At 42.1% G+C, this 19,320-nt stretch overlaps 1 protein-coding gene and 1 pseudogene across 1 annotated transcript in view; one reads left to right on the forward strand and one right to left on the reverse strand.

Moving 5' to 3' along the window:
- Window positions 1-19,320, forward strand: part of STON2 (stonin 2) — a 134,779-nt gene that overhangs the window by 84,870 nt on the left and 30,589 nt on the right. The window lies entirely within an intron of this gene.
- Window positions 11,096-11,610, reverse strand: LOC115301056 (annotated as a pseudogene).

Consider the following 19,320-nt stretch of genomic DNA (forward strand, 5'->3'; position numbering starts at 1 on the left):
TTGTTTTGATTGGAGGGACATTTCCAATCTTTTGTCCTCTGAAGAGGTGTGAAGTGGAGAAGGATTTGAGGTTTAGAGGTAGTTCCCTGTCTTCTTAATGAGACTTCTCTTCCGAGAGATGCCTCCTGGCAGCTTTTGGAAACCTTTCTCGCTCTATCTTTTGGAAACCTTTCTCTTACTATCTTTGCTTAAAAATAGGTGGTAGTGAAGCTCTTGGATTATTGCCCATGTTGTGTTCACTTCTAAGTTTGGAGATGCCAGCGTGGACCAGAAAGTAGGTTTTTCCCTCTGTATTTACCAGGCCTTCTAATCCGCTCTGCATCTTGTTTGCTAAGAAGGAAGGACAAGCTACCTGAGACTGAGAAATGGAGGTGTTGGTCTTTACTTGGTGGGGCGATGTTGCAAAGAAGAACAAAAATGGGGAAGCTGCTGAGGAAAGTTAGTGAGGTGGCATTAACTTCCCAGGAGGTGTCTGTCACAGGCATTTAAAAAAATGTCCCACCTGTTCAGTCAGGGCTGCTCCTCAGGTGTGGTTAAGATTAGTTCTTGTTGGACTAATGCGCGAAGTCGGTGGACCTTAAATACCACTTTGAATTGGTCCCATCACCACAGTACTGTTTTCACTTCTGCATCTTGTTTGTCCTCTGCACACGATGGGGAACCTGCCTGGTTCACTTGTTGCTGGTTTACAAGAACATTTTGGTCAAAAATACCTGGACATCTCCAGCCGTTCTTCAGAAGCAGCACTGAGTTCTTCTTTTTCTTTTTTTTTTTTTTTTATGTTTTTTATTTATTTTTAAGAGACAGAAAGAGCATGAGCAGGGGAGGGGCAGAGAGAGAGAGGGAGATACAGAATCTGAAGCAGGCTCTAGGCTCTGAGCTAGCTGTCAGCACAGATCCTGAGGAGGGGCTCGAACCCATGAACCGTGAGATCATGACCTGAGCCGAAGCCAGACGCTTAACCAACTGAGCCACCCAGGCGCCCCGCACTGAGTTCTTAAAAGTTCAGTTTTAAAAACTTTTATCCCTAGCCCACAACATACCATTTGAATGTGGGATAAGGCCTCAATCTGTATGTGTCAGGGTTCCCCTTAACACTGCTTTTTAAGTTTGCTGTGGCCACTGAAACTGCCAGTCTTGTGGTGTGGTCCAACCGGCTCCGGCCTGGGGGCCGTCAGCCCCGGGGGCGGGGGTCCAGTCCCAGCTCGCGTGGCCTTGGGCAGCTCCTGTGGGGATTTTAATTCCTCTGCACATAGAAGGAAAGACGTGGATGACAGTGCTAACGTTTCATTTATGTCTCTTGTCCACACACCAACACTGGAACTCCAGTTGTTTGAAAAGTAGTAAAAAGCCTTTGCTTTCTTGAAGGTCTTAAAATTTGCAGCACCCTTCACTCCTCATACTTTAGTCTCCACTTCAGTGTCAAAGCTTCCCCAGGGGACACCTCCCGACCCCCTGGGCTAGAGCGGGGCTCCAGGCGTATGCTCCCTGCTAAGTGTGTTCCTTTATTTCATCATGCTTAGTATAGTTGTTTTTTTTTTTTTTTAGTTTATTTTGTTTGAAAGAGACCGAGACAGAGTGAGTTAGGGAGAGGCAGAGATAAAGGGAGACAGAGAATCCCATGCAGTCTCCACATGGTCAGTGCGGAACCCGATGTGGGACTCGAACTCACAAAACCATGAAATCATGGCCTGAGCTGAAACTAAGAGTGGGACACTTAGCCAACTGAGCCATCCATGCACCCCATTTTTTCAAAATCAGTTTTCTCTCTTGTTCTGAGCCTAAGGACTCAGGGAGGCAAACAATCTGTTTTGTTCACCATTAATTCTGCATTGAGGCCACTCAGTAAGCATTTGTTTTACACTGACAGTGCTGCATCAGGCCGTCTGGAGGGTGCAGAGATGATCACACCACAGTCTCTGCCCTTCAGTTCTTCAGACTTACTTTTCCTGTTTCTCTTCCCTACCATCCCGCCCCATACCCAGAATATGCTGTAAGAAATTAGCAAAAAACCCAGGGCTCTTGTCATTGATATGATCACTAGATAGATTTTCATTTTCCTTAATGGGACTGATTAGTCTTTTGTGACAAAATCCATGAACTGAAGCAAGGTCCAGGAAGGAGGTTCTGGAAGACAGTGTATAGAATGAAAGCAGTGGACAAAACAAAGAAAAAAGGAGGCAGGGGCAGTGGGGGGCCGAGGAGATGAGGAGGAGGAAGAGACAGCAAGAAGAGCTTTGAAATCATGTGATTCTATCTTTTTAATTAATTTGCCTGTAAGTGTCCCTATTTGACTGACAGGTTTTACAAGCAAGGACCTGTTTCTTAAACAGAATTCTTACCTGAAGTGTTGAGTAATGGAAACACAAAGAGTCTGCCATCAAAAGGTGATTATAAGCACACACAAAGTTGACAGGGCTCCAGAAATCTCTTTGCTTTAAAAACCAGAACGATGCCAGTTTTCAGGAGGACTGGCAGGTTCCTGTAAACCAGTACAGTTAGGATCACTCCTGGCACTTGCATTGTGACACCAGGGCTAGCATTGCACATTTAAACCGAAAGCCTACACCAGATGCTGCCAGGAGGGAAAAGCAAGAATTCCTTAGGGCGGAGTGTGATGGATATTCATCAACTAGGTATGGGAGGAATAGCGGGGAGTTGATTAAAGTAGAAAATACAGCTTCTTTTGGTATCACTGAGTTTGCCATTTGGAGAGGTGATTAAGTTTCTGTAGAAAGCATGAAATCTGTAGCTTCGAAAAGCCAAATAGCTTCAATGTATCTGGAGAACAGGGATAGATAGTATGGATAGCTGAGAGAGGTGTAGTCTCTCTCTCTTTTTAATTTTTTTAATGTTTTATTTATTTTTGAGAGAGAGAGTGTGTGAACAGGGGAAGGTCAGAGAGAGAAGGAGATACAGAATCTGAAGCAGGCTCCAGGGTTTGAGTTAGCTGTCAGCCCAGAGCCCGACGCGGGGCTCGAACCCACGAACCACGAGATCATGACCTGAGCTGAAGTTGGATGCTCAACCGACTGAGCCACCCTGGCATCTCTGGGTTGTTGTTCCTGCTTCCCTTTCTCACCCAAACTCGCCAACACAGAGGCTGTCCATAGCCGGCCTTTATGCTTGGGCCACCTGGGAGCCTAAGCCCCAGCCAGAATACAGCCCTCCCAAAGCCATTCCAGGAAGAGAAGAATGTCTAAAACAATCACATAATCTCTCTTCTTTATGGGGAGGAAGGAATTTTAGCCAAGAATGCAAGGTGTGCCTGTGGGCTTTGTGCCTACGCTGCATACATCTTACACACACACACATACACATACACATGTTTGTCTACTCCTCTTGTTCACTTACTGAGGCAGAGACAGTACGGTACGCCATGTTGGCCAATGACCAGGATGTACCTGTGTTGGGCTGACCCACAGCCAGGCCCTCAGGCTCACATGTCTCACTGGGCACTATTAACCGGCCCCGCCTTCATTTATAAAAATATGCTCAACAAAGATAATGTGTGGGAATGTGAGGCTTTTCTATTTGATATGCCCTCGCGAGGTAGTTTCAGAGAAGGTCAGCTCCAGGCAGTCTCTTGGTTTCCTAGGAATCTGCCCCTTTCTGGCACTTTCCCACAATTCTTTTCAAAGCAAATCCCTTTGTTTTCGGTAGCAAAGCTGCTCTTAAATCTCAGCTCAGCCAGCTCCTACCTGTACAGCTTAGGCATGTTGTTTAACATCTCTGTGCCTCATTTTTTTGTCTTTATAAGGAGTTAATAACAATGTCTCTTTTATAGGAGCCTTGTGGAAAGGAAATAAGATCATCTAAGAAAAATTATTTTGCACTCTGCCTGGCACATAGTGTGCATTGGGAAATTGTTACCATTTTTAGTATGATAACAAGATTTCAGCCTTTCTTCCTCTTTGCCCTTCCGGAGTTATAAACACCGCTTGACGTTTGGTACTTCTCAATATAAGGGTTCTATTCCGCTGTGGGCAGAAGAGAGAGGAGCAGAGCAGAGGCAGCTGGGCAGAAATGGGGGTGCCCATGTTTTTCCACCCCTCTTTCATTGTTCTTTCTGATATACCATACCAATTCTTTACATGGTGAGGGCTGGATACAAAACTGGGTGTAGTGCAAAAAGGAATGCGCATCCAGCTCTGCCTTCTAGGAAGTGGTCCTCTAGGTTCCAGACTCACTTTTACCTGTTTTCCGAGTCTACAACATGTTTTGCTGTAAACACTTAAATCCTAGCTCAACCTTTCGATTAACCGCCGGAGCGGCCGGGGCGGGACACGACAAAAAGGACCACATGAACTGATGTCTAACACAGCCTGCGCCCTAGGGTTCCCACTGGTTCCAGATGATTTGATCATGGAAGATAGGGTAGTCATCGAACCATTTGGCACTTCGAGGAAAACACTTATAAAAAGTCAAAGAGCAAGTCAAGTGTCGAACTTTCTGAGCTACCCAATCTCTCAGGAATGAAAGGAGGGAATGTGAATCACTGGACCTGGAAAGAAGGCACAGGAGAAAGGACACAGGAGGTCCCCTGTCTAGCTCCTCTGTGAGAGAGCGGCCAGTACGATATGGCTGAGTAGCACAGCTGGGACCCTGAGCTTCTGCAGCCCCAGTCTCCTGACCCACAAAGTACAGGTGACAAACATTAGATTGTGTATATCAAGCATGTGGCTATAAGTCCTGGTGTAAATACCCAAAAAATGTTAGACATGATCAGCTCATGAAGAACATCTGGATATTCAGCAATTCGATGCCAGTTTTGCTTCCCAGTTCAATGTGACTTAATCTCCAGACCACTTGTTCCTGATGCTGCCTACCACTTGCATGTTGACCACAGTTAGGGGGGAAGAGGCACCCTGTCTGTCCGCAGCCCTGGTTAGCCTTGACAGTGCGTATGTTGGAATTAAATGAGCCATTTTGAGGATTCATAGATAGTGTTCTGTCATTATCATAGATGGTGAGAAAGAGCATATGACAAGCAGGCTTGTCACACAAAGGGCCGGCAGCTCCCTGATAATGAAGGCAGGATGGCTCTGTGTGTGTGTGTGTGTGTGCGTGTATTTCAATTTTTTAACATTTATTTATTTTTGAGAGACAGAGAGAGACAGAGCATGAGTTGGGGAGGGGCGGAGAAGGGGAGACACAGAATCCAAAGCAGGCTCCAGGCTCCAGGCTGTCAGCACAGAGCCTGACATGGGGCTTACACTCACTGACTGTGAGATCATGACCTGAGCTGAAGTTGGATGCCCAACTGATGGAGCCACACAGGCACCCCTGTATATATATATATATATTTTTTTTTAAATGTTTATTTTACTTTTGAGAGAAATAGAGCACTAGCAGGGGAGGGGCAAAGAGAGAGGGTGACAGAGGATCCAAAGTGGGCTCTGTGCTGACAGCAGACAGTCCAACGTGAGGCTCAAACTCATATACCATGAGATTGTGACCTGAGCCAAAGTCAGATACTTAACTGACAGAGCCACCCAGGTGCCCCAGCACTGTATATATATTTATCTTTAATTTGAATTCATATTTTATTATTTTTCATTTTTATAATCAAAGGATTGTTTTATTCTTCATCCTTGTAAAAGTGAGGTGATTTCCATTGCTGTCTTTCACAGTAAAAATGTGGAAGAATGGGTATAAATTATACAGTCTTAAACACAAGGCAAATTCAGAGTCATTTAAATCACCCCGCTCACTTTACAGATATGGAAGTTGAGGCCCAAGGGTATTAAATGAATTCCCTGAGTGGCAGAAAGGCGGTGTTATAGCCCTCATTCCGGGCCCCCTAGGTTTGGTCTTTTGGTTTATTGCTCTTCCAAAGTGACCATGGCCATGCAACAATTGGAGAGCCATTGTTTGTGAAATGTGAGGGTGGTCATCTGTGTGGACAAGTCTCAAACAAGATAATGACACCTTTGGCCCAGTCTCTTCCTGTCTTTGGCACGTTATCCCTGACTCGCCGCCGGACACACACATCTATTATGTGAAAGAGGCAGTGATGACAGAATGAGCGGTTCCTGTTTTCCCCTCTGAAGAACTCCTCCACTGACTCTGTGTTCTTAGATACACAGACGTGATCAAAACAGAAACAGACCCCTGAACTCCACGCAGGGTCCAGGGGATTAATGGAAGGAATATTTCATCATTTAGTGAATATCCATTCTCTGTGGAATTTCATCCACTAGCTCTGTAACTCATGTTTTTGTTTTTGAGAGACAGAGAGAGACAGCACTAGCAGGGGAGGGTCAGAGAGAGAGGGAGACACAGAATCTGAAGACAGGCTCAAGGCTCTGAGCTGTCAGCACATTGCCTGATGTGGGGCTCGAACCCACGAACCATGAGATCATGACCTGAGCCGAAGTCACTTTACCGCCTGAGCCACCCAGGCACCCCACTAGCTCTGTAATTCAAAGAAACTGTCAGACCTATGGAACACAAGACCTAGATATTTATGAATAGATTTTCTCAAGGATAATTGATTAAGTGATTTTTAATTCTTTTAATGAAGCAAAAATTGTAAGATATATGGAGATAAAGTATAGAGAAAGTATTTGGAGAAAATATACATTCAGGATCTAATGGTGATTGTTCAAAACCAAGATTCAGCAAATTGTAGAATTATCCAAACGACTGTTTCTCTCAATCTATAGATGATCTTCTTAGTAGTTCAGATACAACACTTCACATTTCCTTCTTTGTTTCAAGCCAATAATAACTTATTCATCAAGCAACTGCTAGGTGTCAGACACTATAATGATGCTTTTCATGAGATCACACTTAACTTGCATAGTACCGTGAAATAGGTGTGATTGTTCTCATTTTATTGACAAGGACACCAAGACTCTGGGGCCAAGGTAACTCGAATTTGTGGGGTGTTTGATGACCTATTTTCGTTTCCACAGAAGTGAAGCAGAGCAAGGCTTTAGGCAAGTACCAAAGAAAGATTATTAATCCAGTTGCTGAACCAAATGAAGCTTGACCATCGGAAGACCAGCCTATTCCCCCTGGCTAGTACCACCTTAGAAAAGAGCCCTTCTGAATTTTGAAGATGGAGCTTATTAAAGCAGCCATTCTGACCCTGACCCTCCCGCAGCGCCCTAGCGTATACGTCTATGGGCAAAAGATGTCCTCTGAGTGAATCTGGTTTCCCTTGAGAACTTCTCTTTCCTCCATCAGTTATTTCATTTTTCCCCTGCACCGAAAGCTACCGTCTCTGCATGGGCCCCGTCATGGGCATTGCTAGGGATGGATCAGAACTAGAGCACGAGTGTCTAGGCCTCCTCTGACACCAAGAGGCACATCTGTGAATAAACGCTCCAGTTTTAGTACTTGGACTCTGGGATTGTGTTTAGTTCTTCAGGTCCTTTAGAAATAACGTCTGGGTCTGTGCTGGCTTGCATAAATCCACAGACAGTGCAGGTCTTGTCACTCACTCATGGTGATGCCTAAAATTTATAAACGGTTTTGTGGAAAGTCTTTTCAGAACCAATTAACATTCAACAGACAGCCATTCTCCCTCCTTAGTCACAATAATAAAAGCTAAAGATATAATAGCTTCAGATAATTATCTCATTTATCAACCACACCCATCAGACTCTTAGTCCCTTCTTATGTATGAAGAAATTGAGCCTCAAGTAGGCTGTCTTGTGTTCAAGATCATATACCAGCAAGTGTCAGAATAGAGACTTCTCGGGGTGCCTGAGTGGCTCTGTTAGTTAAGCATTTGACTTCAGCTCAGGTCATGATCTGACAGTTCATGGGTTCAAGCCCCACATCAGGCTCTGTGCTGATAGCTCAGAACCTGAAGCCTGCTTTCGATTTTGTGTCTCCCTCTCCCTCTCTCCCCCACCCCTGCTCATGCTGTCTCTCTCTCTCACTCAAAAATAAAAATAAAATACTAAAAATTTAAAGAAAATAAGAATACAGATTTCTCTAACTCTGAAACCCACACTATGTTGTGTTGTCCCTTTTTAAAAATTCATTAACTTTTTTAAATTGTAGAGAACATACAAGCAGGGGAGAGGGACAGAAGGAGAGAGAGTGTCAAACAGGCTCCATGCTCAGTGTGGTGACCAATGGGAGGCTCTATCCCACAACCCTGGGGTCATGACCTGAGCCAAAATCAAAAGTCTGATGCATAAGGAACTGAGCTACCAGGCATCCCAATGTGTTGTCCCCATTTACAAAAAAAAAAAAAAAAGAAAAGAAAGAAAAGGAAATGTATTTATAGAAATTTACTCACTAGCTTTGACTCTGGGTTTTGACTGTTTTTGAGAAATCCAACCCAGTCAATGTCAAGGAATAAGGATTTGCCACCACTAAGGTCATGCTAAAGAAAACACCAGAGTTTCTAAAAATATTTCCAAAAGATGTATTCCAGAAATGCCTAATGTTACAATTGCTTCAATGGAATATATGTGTGACTTGTCAGCTTAGACTCATTGGGAGATATAATTTGTTTTTAAAAAGTCTCTCTTGTTATTGTTGGCCCACGCTCTGATTTTGTGAAACATAAAGGGTCTGGGTGCATGATAATGAGCTGATTCCCCAAACAGCCTTCCAGTTCTAACAGTGTTCCTGCAGATCGTCACCCCCTCCCCCATGCTTCCTACTTAGGATAATTTGATTTTTAGGAGTGCTCCTTATTTAAATAATATTCTACACAAAGTATTGTTTGCTCTTCCTCTTAAATTATCAATGCTCATCGTTATAGCGACCAGTGAATAAAAGATAGTAATTATCTTACTTAGGCACAGCTGCAGAGCAGTCTGCCTGATACTGTTAAGGGTAGTTAATGCTCTCTTGGTTGTATACCTTTCTGTTGTCTGTTTTATTGGAGAATGTACAGATTTAGCTAGATTTCCCCTTCTTCGTTTCTCTAGGAGCCAATGAGTTGAAACTGCCATTGGTTTTCCTGATGAGAATGTCAGAAAGCCAGCTCTAGAGTGTCAGAAAGCTCAGAGTTTTAAAAAAAAAATCCTACTGCAGGGGCACCTGGGTGGCTCAGTTGGTTGGGTGTTCGACTCTTGATGTTGATACTGGCTGGGGTGATGATCTCATGGCTCATGGATCAAGTCCCGTGTCAGTTTCTACGCTGACAGCACAGAGCCTCCTTGGGGTTCTCTCTCCCTCTCCCTGCTCCTCCCCCGCCTGTTCTCTCTCTCTCTCAAAAATAAATGAGCATTAAAAAAAAGAAAAACTCATACTGCAGACATGAAAGAATGAGGACTGAGTTTCAAGAAAGTCAAAATTTTTATTTGTGACTGGTCGAGCCGTACTTTTGTGCTTAGTGCCACCTAAATAGATAATGTCAATATAGAGAGAACGAAAGAAGGAATCAGTAGGATTCTTTGGTGTCAGCAACAGAAATAGACTCTGGGTAATTAGAAAGTTTCAAATTTTTTAAATTATTTTTTTTTGGTCTATTTGTTTATTTTGAGAGAGAGGGAGGGGTGGACAGGGAGGGAGAGAATCCCCAGCAGACTCTGGCTATCATTGCAGACCCCAGTGCGGGGCTCAGTCTCACACACTGTGAGATCATGCCCTGAGCCGAGTTTGGTGCTTAACCCACTAAGCCACCAGAAATTTTTTCAGAAGGAGAGTTTATTGGAAGGCTATGGAGGCATGAGGGGAAAGGTGTGCTCACGGAATTGAAGGGGAAACTAAGAAATCAAGCTGAAAAGCCATACTCAGAGCAGGGGGAGAACAGGATTTGGGTCTCTAGCAAGGACTCACAGGCGGTTTCTCCCAGTGCTGTCATCTTGAAGAATGAACAACAGCCATTTTGTTTCCTTTTTTATTTTCTGAAAGAGTAAAATTCCAGAGAAAGAGCTTTGCAGTGGCGTCAGGCGGAGCTCATGTGGCGTCAGGGAGACTGGGGACCTTACCCGGCAGCCCCACCAGTCAGTCTCTAATAAGGCAGCCCCTAAAAATCACACCTTTAAACAAGACTCAAAAAGTACAACTATAAAGGGAAAAATTGATCAGTGAGACTACATTAAAGTTAAGCTCTCTGTTTATCAGTCGATAAGAGAGTTAAAAGCAAGCCACCTCATGAGGAGAGATCCTTGCAACACATACATACTGACCGAGAACTCACATCCAGAATATATAAGGAGCTTCTACACATCAACTTCTATAAAGTAGCAGAACAGCCAATGGAAAAAAGCTGTGAAAAGGTACTTGCAGAAGAGGACATCCAAATGACCAGTACCTGTGCAACCTCAGTAGGCATCAGTGAAAGCCCAATTAAAGCCACAGGACCTACCATCACACACCTACATTATAACTAAAATGAAAAAAAAAATAGTATCAAGTGTTGACAGGATTTAGAGCAAGCAGAACTCTCAGGTGCGGAGGATGGGAGTGTAAGTGGGTATGATCACTTCGCATACCCAATGTCATACCAATTCCGTATCTGGTTAGGTACCCAAGAAAACCCCACACATATATGTACCGAAAAGCATGTATAAAAATATTCACAGAAGCATTGGCTACACTTAAGTTTGGAATCTATCAACTGTCCATCAACTAGAATAGATAAATCATGTCCCATCCACACACTTCAACATAGAAAAATGCAATGCGATACAGAAAATATAATATAGAAACGCAAAGTAACACACCACTTGCAACAAAGGGAATGAATCTCACGGATATACAGAGGACATACTATATGATGTCATTTATATAAAGTTCAACAGTAAGTAAATGAATATATGGTGTGAAGAGTCAGGATAGAGGCCACCCTGGGAGGGTGCAGGTAGTGCCTAGAATGGGGCACTGAGGGTCCTTTTGGGGGTACTGACCATGTTCTGTCTCTTGATCCAGATGTGAGTTATCTGGGTGTCTTTATTTTGTACAAACCCATTGAACTTTATTACTTTTTTTTTCAAGATATCTGCATTGCTGCTTTATTTGAAACAGTTCTGAGTTTGAGGTTTCTTGCATCAGATGAGTGAAGGAAGATTCAAAGCAGGGAGGAAAAAAGATACTTATCGGTTTGAACATCACAGACAGTTTATCTTTCTGTAATTAGATTGGGGGGGATTAGCCCCCTAGAAGTAGGAAGAAACTTCTAGGGTCTGGCATTGATGGGATAGATATTCAGTTGCTGGGCATTTCCACGGTTTTTCCATGGCAGATCATAGGGACTTGGGAACACGCACGCCTGAAGCCAGGTTACTCCTGTGTTCCCTGTGTTGCTTGCAGGGCTGTTGTTGACACGTAGCTGGCTGTGCCCCAGGCAAATGGGGTGCTGCTCTGTTCCCACAGATCCTTATCCCAGTCTTCACAGCAAGGAAGGCACTGCCATGTGCTCTCAGCCGGAGTCTCCTGTCCAGGGCGCCTGGTTTGGTTGACAGTTCTCCTCAATACAACCTATTTCATCACAGCTTGAGATATGATGACCGATGTTGGCCCGAGGAACCTGGTGGCGAGCACTAAAGGGACAAGGAGCCAATTTGTGACATCAGGATGATTCTTTCTGCACTTGATGTTAGGAAACCTGCAGGCCCTGATCTGGTGGTTTTTATCATAGGGGCATTGTAATAGCTTTTCAGCGTTCAGGGAATCCATGTATGTATCCTCCATGTGGGAAATGAAGGAACTGAATCCTAGTGCCCAGACACACTCTCCCCACATTCAAAATGCATTGAACTTTAAATGTGTGATATATGTTGTCTTTTTTCTATGGGTGTTTTATACCTGAATAAACATGTTATGAAAAAAGAAGAGAATAACGAAAGTCCTCCCATTGACGCTGCTCTGGAGTAAGGATGCCTGGGTTTGAATCCTGACTGTCTCTCCCGAAATGTATGCCTTGAGCAAGGTGTCACTTTGTGCCTCGGCATTATTATTTGTAAAGGGAGCCGGTAGCAGAAGCTTCCTCATTGGATTGTCGGAAGGATTAAATGAGATAATCCAGGTAATGTGCTTAAAACAGTGCCAGGTACACAGCCAGCCAAAGATAAGTGGTAGGGACAAATATAGTGGAGTCATTTCTCCATACTAGAAAAATGTGTAAGGAAGCATAAACCCCTGGCCCCCAAGGAGCTTATAACAATCATAATTAGAAAAAGGGGATATGTAAATGAACAAATAATTGATAACTGCAAGAGGGTATGAGGAAATTACAGATAAGAAACATCTAAGAATTCAGTGGAAGGAGAAATTACTGTAAGTTAGAGTATTCCAGGCAAAACTCATCGAGTTGTGAGAAGTCAGAAGAGTGGCCTCCCTTGGAGGGGGTGTGATGGGAGAGGGGGGCTGGGGGCCTGCTTCTTCAGCTGGAACTGCTTACATAAATGTACACCTTTCTGTAAGCATGTTGTCTGCTATGATTCTGAACCCTGGTTGGCACTCCACCTCAGGCAAGGCACTTAACCCGTGACTCTCATTTTCTTCTCCTGTAAACGATACCTAATACCTTCCGTAGGGTTGTTGGGAGGATTAATGAACGCAGTGTGTGTAGGACTCCTAGTCCAGGATGGGACCATCAAATATTTCATGTACCTGATGTGCTAACTGGAATAGGAGGTGACAGACTGGGACAGACCTTTCCTGTGTTGAGATTTGGACCCTTTGTTTGGGGCTTATTGCTTTATTGAGGGAATGACCTCATGTCATTATTGGTGTTGTGAGTGGAACCTGCCACAGTGTGTCAGTGTGATGGTGCAGTGACTCAGCTACTGGGACAAAGGGCACTTCTGCTTATCAGAGTCACTGCTGGACAATTGTCCCACACCACCACTATCCATTTCCTTTTCCTGCTTAGCGAGAGCCAGACCGGTGAGCACGAGTCAGGGCCCGATCCAGGTGCATATCGGTAAACATTCACCGAGTGTCTGCTGGGTATTAGGTGTCATGGTAGAGTCTGATGGAGCCTGTAAGAAGGAATAAAAACAGGGTAAAAAGTAACGTAAAATGAAACATGGGCCTTGCCTTCAAATAGCTTATAGTCTACTAACAAGATACAAGTGCTTTTCCTGAAAGTCATTTCCCCCCTTCTCTCCCCTCTTTGTTCTGTTACCCTCCACTCAACCCAGTACATGTTCTCATTCGCACACTCCCCTCCCCATCCCAAGCACACCCTTCCCTGAAATCCACTCCATGTAAGCAGGCTAAAAGCCATTGAACATGGCCTCTCTTCAACAACAGCAATCAACCCGTTGCTTCTCCTTGGCTCCCCCCAAGTTATAGATAGCTACGCCTTACATTAATTATGATAACAGGAATAACCGCTTGCTAGGTGTCTGGCACATGCAAAGCAATGTGCCAGGCCTGTGCCTCCATTATCTGTAACTATCCCAGCATCCTGCAGGGCATCATTATTCTGTTTAATAGGCGAGGGACCTGAGGCTTGAAGATCTTAAATAATTTGCCCAACATAATCTACAGCCTGTTTGTGGCTGCCGCAGTGCAAGTCTGTTCTCTTCCACGAGCCATGCTCATTGTCTAGCTGTTTGCAGTGTTCGCTCTGATGATTAAATAATGTAAACACCCTTCCACCCTTCTGTGTCAGTTCATCAGTCAACTGTGCACATAGAAACCTATGTGGTTAGGAGAGGTTGGTACCACGGTCACTCTTGCTGTAATTATTCTACCTTGACTGGAAATGTCAATAAAGAGCCACTCAGGCTCGTGAACAACTTCTGAGCTCCTGTTTTGTAAATGCCTTGATATTCAGCAGCACTCGCCTGCTGGGCCGTCTGAAGGGATGCTGAGCTTATTTCATTATCTATATTAAAATCTTGGATGCAGGCACCACAGGAAGAGCCTCTGTGTATTGAGAAAAGTCTGCCATTTTGCTCCTCTCTTACTAGACTGTCTCTCAAATTAATTGATTTTTTACCACTAGCCTCTGTTCTAGAAATCTGTAGACCAATAGGGGCATCTCATGCAGATTAAAGTGAGCATTGCTGTGAGCTGGACACAGAGGAGACAGTGACAGAGTGCATATTCTGAGTGGTTTTGTACAAAAAGGAACAATGCAGAGTGACTGCTATTCCCACTAGTCCAAGTACTTTTGGGTCCCGGCTTCTAACCCTGTGTAAGCCACTCAAACTAAGATAGCCAACTCTACTCAATCCCAAGCCTCATGGTGTATATTGGGCACAAGCCGTGTTCAAATGAGGCAGGAGGTCAAAGCCAGCAAATCACTGTGGGTTTACAGTCTGATCTTAAGTTTTTACGCTTAGAAAGTCGATCGTATTCTTGTTTTGAGAGGTAAGGCTTTCTGGAGATTACATACAATTTACAATAGTAGACTATGTTGGCAGTATGACTAACACATTATTTGTTTAAAAACCAAAAACTACTATAAATTGAATTTCTTCTGCATGTGCTTAGATCTTTAGGTATTATTTCCAGTTCTCACAACCACCCCTCAAATTGTTGAATAGTTACTCAGGTTTCACAAATGTCAATACTGAGCCAGCATCCCAACCAAGTGGACTTAGTTCCAAGTTCTGAACTCTTTCCACTCTTCCTCAGTGACTTAAAGCAGACTGTCTGCTGAATGCTAGCCCCTTTGCCAGTTTCACTTCAGCCAACTCAGGCAGGATGATCAGTCATTTCTCATTTGGGGATCACACAGCACTTTGCTTATACCTTTAAGAGCACTTTGTATTATATCGTAATTGCAACGACAGTGTTCACACATTTTTTTTTTTTTTACGCATAGGGCCTGTCATAGTACCTGGCAGTGCTAGGTAGTGGAAGGACTGAGTTTAAATCTTCTGTCTAGTTTTGCTGACATTATATCCTTAGCATGTGATACACCACCTGTTAGCCAACCGTCTAATCTCAGTAAATGTTGAATGAACTAATGAATGAATAAATATAATCTTGGGTATTATTTTTCTTCTGTGAACCTTGTCTTTATTAAAACTGATGGATAATAGTATCTTCTTTATAGAGTTGATATGAGATTAGATTCAATGAAACTAGGGTAAGTGATGGTGTGCTAGTTGAGATTCAGGTAGTGGTTTTAAGATTTTATCATGTAGCTGCATTTCTAAGTACTTAGGTTTATCACTAAAATAGTACTCTATTATATGAATAGTACTCTATTATATGAATAGTACTCTATTATACGAATATTGATATATGATAAAATTTGCGTATTTTTCTCTTTGTTGGATATTTGGGATTTTTCCAGGTTTTACTTTAATGAATAAAGCTGCTATGAACATTCTTGAACAAATCTATTTGTGGACATATTTTTCACTTCTCATGTATACAAACATGGGAGTGGAATTGCTGGGTCATACATTAGGTAAATGTGCAAATTTATTAGAGGCTGCTAAACCATTTTCCAAAGTGACTTTACAACTTTATACTCTAACCAACAATATAAGAGAGTTTAGTTTTTCTCCTTCCTGTGACACTTGACATTATCATGCTTTCCAATTTTAGCCAGTTGTAGTGGATATGTGGTATCTCATTGTAGTTTCATTTATACTTTCTTGGTGTCTGATAACCTTATCATGTGCTCTATGGTCATTCATACAGCTTTTTTTTTTTTAATTTTTTAATGTTTATTTTTTGAGAGAGAGAGAGAGAGGGACAGAGCATGAGTGGGGGAGGAGCAAAGAGAGAGGGAGACACAGAATCTGAAGCAGGCTTTAGGCTCTGAGCTGTCAGCACAGAGCCTGACGCGGGGCTGGAACTCCCAATCTGTGAGATCATGACCTGAGCCAAAGTCAGAGGCTTAACCAACTGGGCCACCCAGGCGCCCCTCAAACAAAGGGCCTGTTTTTTTATTGGGTTAGTTCTCTGTTTATTGTTGATTTGTGAGAATTCTTTAGGTATTCTGAATATGTCTTTTTTTCAGTAGCTTGCCTTTTAACTTTTTAAGTGATATCTTGATAAATATGTTAATAAAATCAATTTATTAAATTTTTTTCTTTCATGGAGTGCTTTATTTGTCTTAAGAAGTTGTTGCTTACCACAAGGTCATGAAGTATTTTTTTTAACGTTTTTCTTGTAGAAGTATTATAGTTTTGGCTCTCATAGATCTAAGATCTTTCTCAGTTTAATTTTTGTATATATATAGAGAAAAGGTTAAGGTCTACTTTTTTCCCCATACGTATGTCTAGTTACTCTAGCACATTTTATTGACAGGAACTAGGATTCCTCTCCCGTTGAATTCTTCAGCACCTTTGTCAAAACCCAAATGACCGTATAGGTTTGGGTCTACTTCTAGACTCTGGATTCTGTTCCATTAACCTATTTGTCTTTCCTATTGTGCTGTCTTAATTACTGAGTTTTTATAGGAAATCTTAAAATTTTGTAATGTAAGCCCTCCAAAATTTTCTTCTTCAAGTTTATCTTGCTATTGACAGGCTTTGATAAAAATTGACAACTCATCTGTTTCTACCAAAGGGAAATAAAGTCTGAGGATTTTGATTGGAATTGCATTGACTCTATAATTCAATTTCAGAAATTTTTTTACCTTATAATTTGAGTTTTCAAATCCATTAACATGAAATCTTTCCATTATTTATGCTTTCTTTACTGTCTCTCAGCAGTATTCCATGGTATAGAGATCTTCTGTATCTTTTATTACATTTACGTCTATATATTTGATATTTTTATGATACTGTAAATCATAATTTTTAAAATTTCATTTTCCAGGTATGCCTGGGTGGCTCAGTTGGTTAAGTGTCTTACTCTTGATCTCAGCTCAGGTCGAGCCCCATATTGGGCTCTGCAGCTGGTGTGAACCCTACTTTATTTTTTATTTTTTTTCTCTTACCTAACCCTGCTTTAAATAAATAAATAAATAAATAAATAAATAAATAAATAAAAGAAAAATTCCATTCATTTGTTACTAGTGTTTAGATAATACAATTTGGTTTTAGGTAATGATTTTTTTTTTTTTTATCCTGAGACCGTGCTGCATTCACTCATTACTTCTATGATTATGTTGCTGTTTTTGGATTTGCTGAGTACACAATCGTGCCACCTGTGGATAGAGTTTTACCTCTTTCTTTTGCTTTTCCTTCCCTTTCCTTACTTTGTTGCCATGTGTATGGGACTCGACTACAGTACTGAACAGAAGCAGTGAAATTGGGGGAAAACATTCAATATATCACCATTATGATATTAGCTGAGTTTTTTCTTATATATACACCCTTTATCAGATTGAGGAATTTGTCTCCCATTTCTAATATGCTGAGAGTTTTTATCACTAGTGGGTATTAAATTTTACCTCTTCTTCATTTATTGATATGATCTCACAAAATATTCTTATACAACACATTATTCTGTGCATGTGTAAATAACTTCTGTAATATTCCAGGGAGGTTCAGAGGACTTGCATAAGAAGACAGAAGTCCAGGCACAAATTATAAAGTGATCACCAGGTCCTAGTACGGTTTTGTGTGCCATGATACCCACCTGAGTCCTACAGTTAACTGTTATATTTTCATGCTGGGAGCCGCATGAATGACACGGTCACAGTAAGGAAATGGTAGACATAGCACGGCTCCTGCCACAGGGGCGGAAACTAGCATCTCCTTCTGTTAACTCATAGCTCGTGTAAAATTAAGCCTGTTGCTATTGATTAGGCCTCACAATGTGCCAGATCAGACCGATATTCCCCAGAAACCTCATGGGAAGAAGCATATTCCCACCTCTATGAAGAGGAAGTTAAACAAAGCACTGCAGATGTTTGTCGGAAGGCTCTTCTATTGAGCTTCACACATTTAAGACATGGAAATAAAGGGGGTTAAAGAACACAAAGATAATGTTTACCCTGGCCCGAGATAGAAAGCCTAACTTAGGAAATAGAAACAACCAAGAGCCAGGCATAAGCTACTGCGCAGACATCTGCTAATTTGGTGCCCATTGTGAGGATAGGTAAGAGTAGTTACAACTTAAACCCATATGCAAAGGCCAGCTCATCTAGGGCGCCTATGGCCTTACACCTTCAACATCAAAGAAAAAGGTTGACAAAAGGTTTACTTACTAACCATCACGAATGTATTCTTCCTCTTGTGAGTCAAATAGAATGCCTCCTAGCCCTGTCTATGACTGAATTTTAGCATCATTGTTATAAAATGTGTTTGCTATCTTGCTTCTCACTGAAAACATCCTGCTATCTTCTTAGTTGTAAGATTTACTACCAGTTCAAACAAATGTGTCTGTTATCTGCTTTTCACTGAGAATATCCTGTTATCCTATGATGTGTAAGTTACCTCATTGTAATTAGAATAGTTCTTAAGAAATGCCTCTGTAAAACCTATTTCTGCACCCTTTTCAAAGCATCTTTATCACTGAGAATTATTTGTAAAAATTCCACCTTTTGATGTCATAAGTCTATAAATAAAGGCCCAAGACCTGGCGAGACAGGAGTTAATAAGGAGATACAGGAGAGAGAGGAGATACAGGAGATAGGGGGATAATAAGGAGATAGGACAAGACTTGTCGGGCTGGACCAATTAAGAAATTGCGTGAGTGTGTCTTCATTGCTTTCGTCTGTCGCTACCCCTTCAGGGAGCCCTGGGCCCCCCGGAGTGGGCCTCCAGCATTTTCAGTTTCTCCTTCCTCAACCTTTATAATAAATAGCACAGATATCGCTCATTTTGATGGTAAAAGTGAGATTTGGGGAGCTTTTTATTATTTTTTTCACTTGTTTGTATCTTCTAAAATTTCTTCAGTGAACATGGACATCTTGTGTTGAAAGGAAGTTTTTAACCTTCTGTGTAATTAATGAGATTACAGATTAGTAGACTTTAGACCCATTCCTATCAATTCTTTCTGAAATTATACCCAAGCCACCTTTTAATTTAATGGCAAATGACTAAACTCTTCTTTATCAATCTTTCTATTACTTAATTTCTGAAGATGTTCATTTTTTCCTCTTTCCCAACTTAGGGTTTGTAGATGAAGCTTCCAGCACAATTAAGTTCAAAAGACTGTAATGTAGCGGTCAGAGTGGGAAAATAAACACAAAGAGATCATGCCTGTGTGTGCTATGGTAGAAGTATAGATCAGGGACTTTAGCCTTTGTTGAGAATTTAATGACTTCCAGCAGTTGGTCTGAGTCCAGGGTGATTTTGCTCAAAGGTAACTCTATCTAACCTTGTTTTTTGGGGTTTTTTTTTTAATGTTTATTTGTTTTTGAGAGACAGAGAGAGATGGAGCACCAGCAGGGGTCGGGCAGAGAGAGAAGGAGACACAGAATCCAAAGCAGGCTCCAGGCTCTGAGCCATTAGCTCAGAACATGACACGGGGCTTGAACCCACGAACTATGAGATCATGACCTGAGCGAAAGTCAGACATCCAACCGACTGA

Source organism: Suricata suricatta, chromosome 9 (genome assembly GCF_006229205.1).
Source record: "Suricata suricatta isolate VVHF042 chromosome 9, meerkat_22Aug2017_6uvM2_HiC, whole genome shotgun sequence".
Taxonomy (NCBI): domain Eukaryota; kingdom Metazoa; phylum Chordata; class Mammalia; order Carnivora; family Herpestidae; genus Suricata; species Suricata suricatta.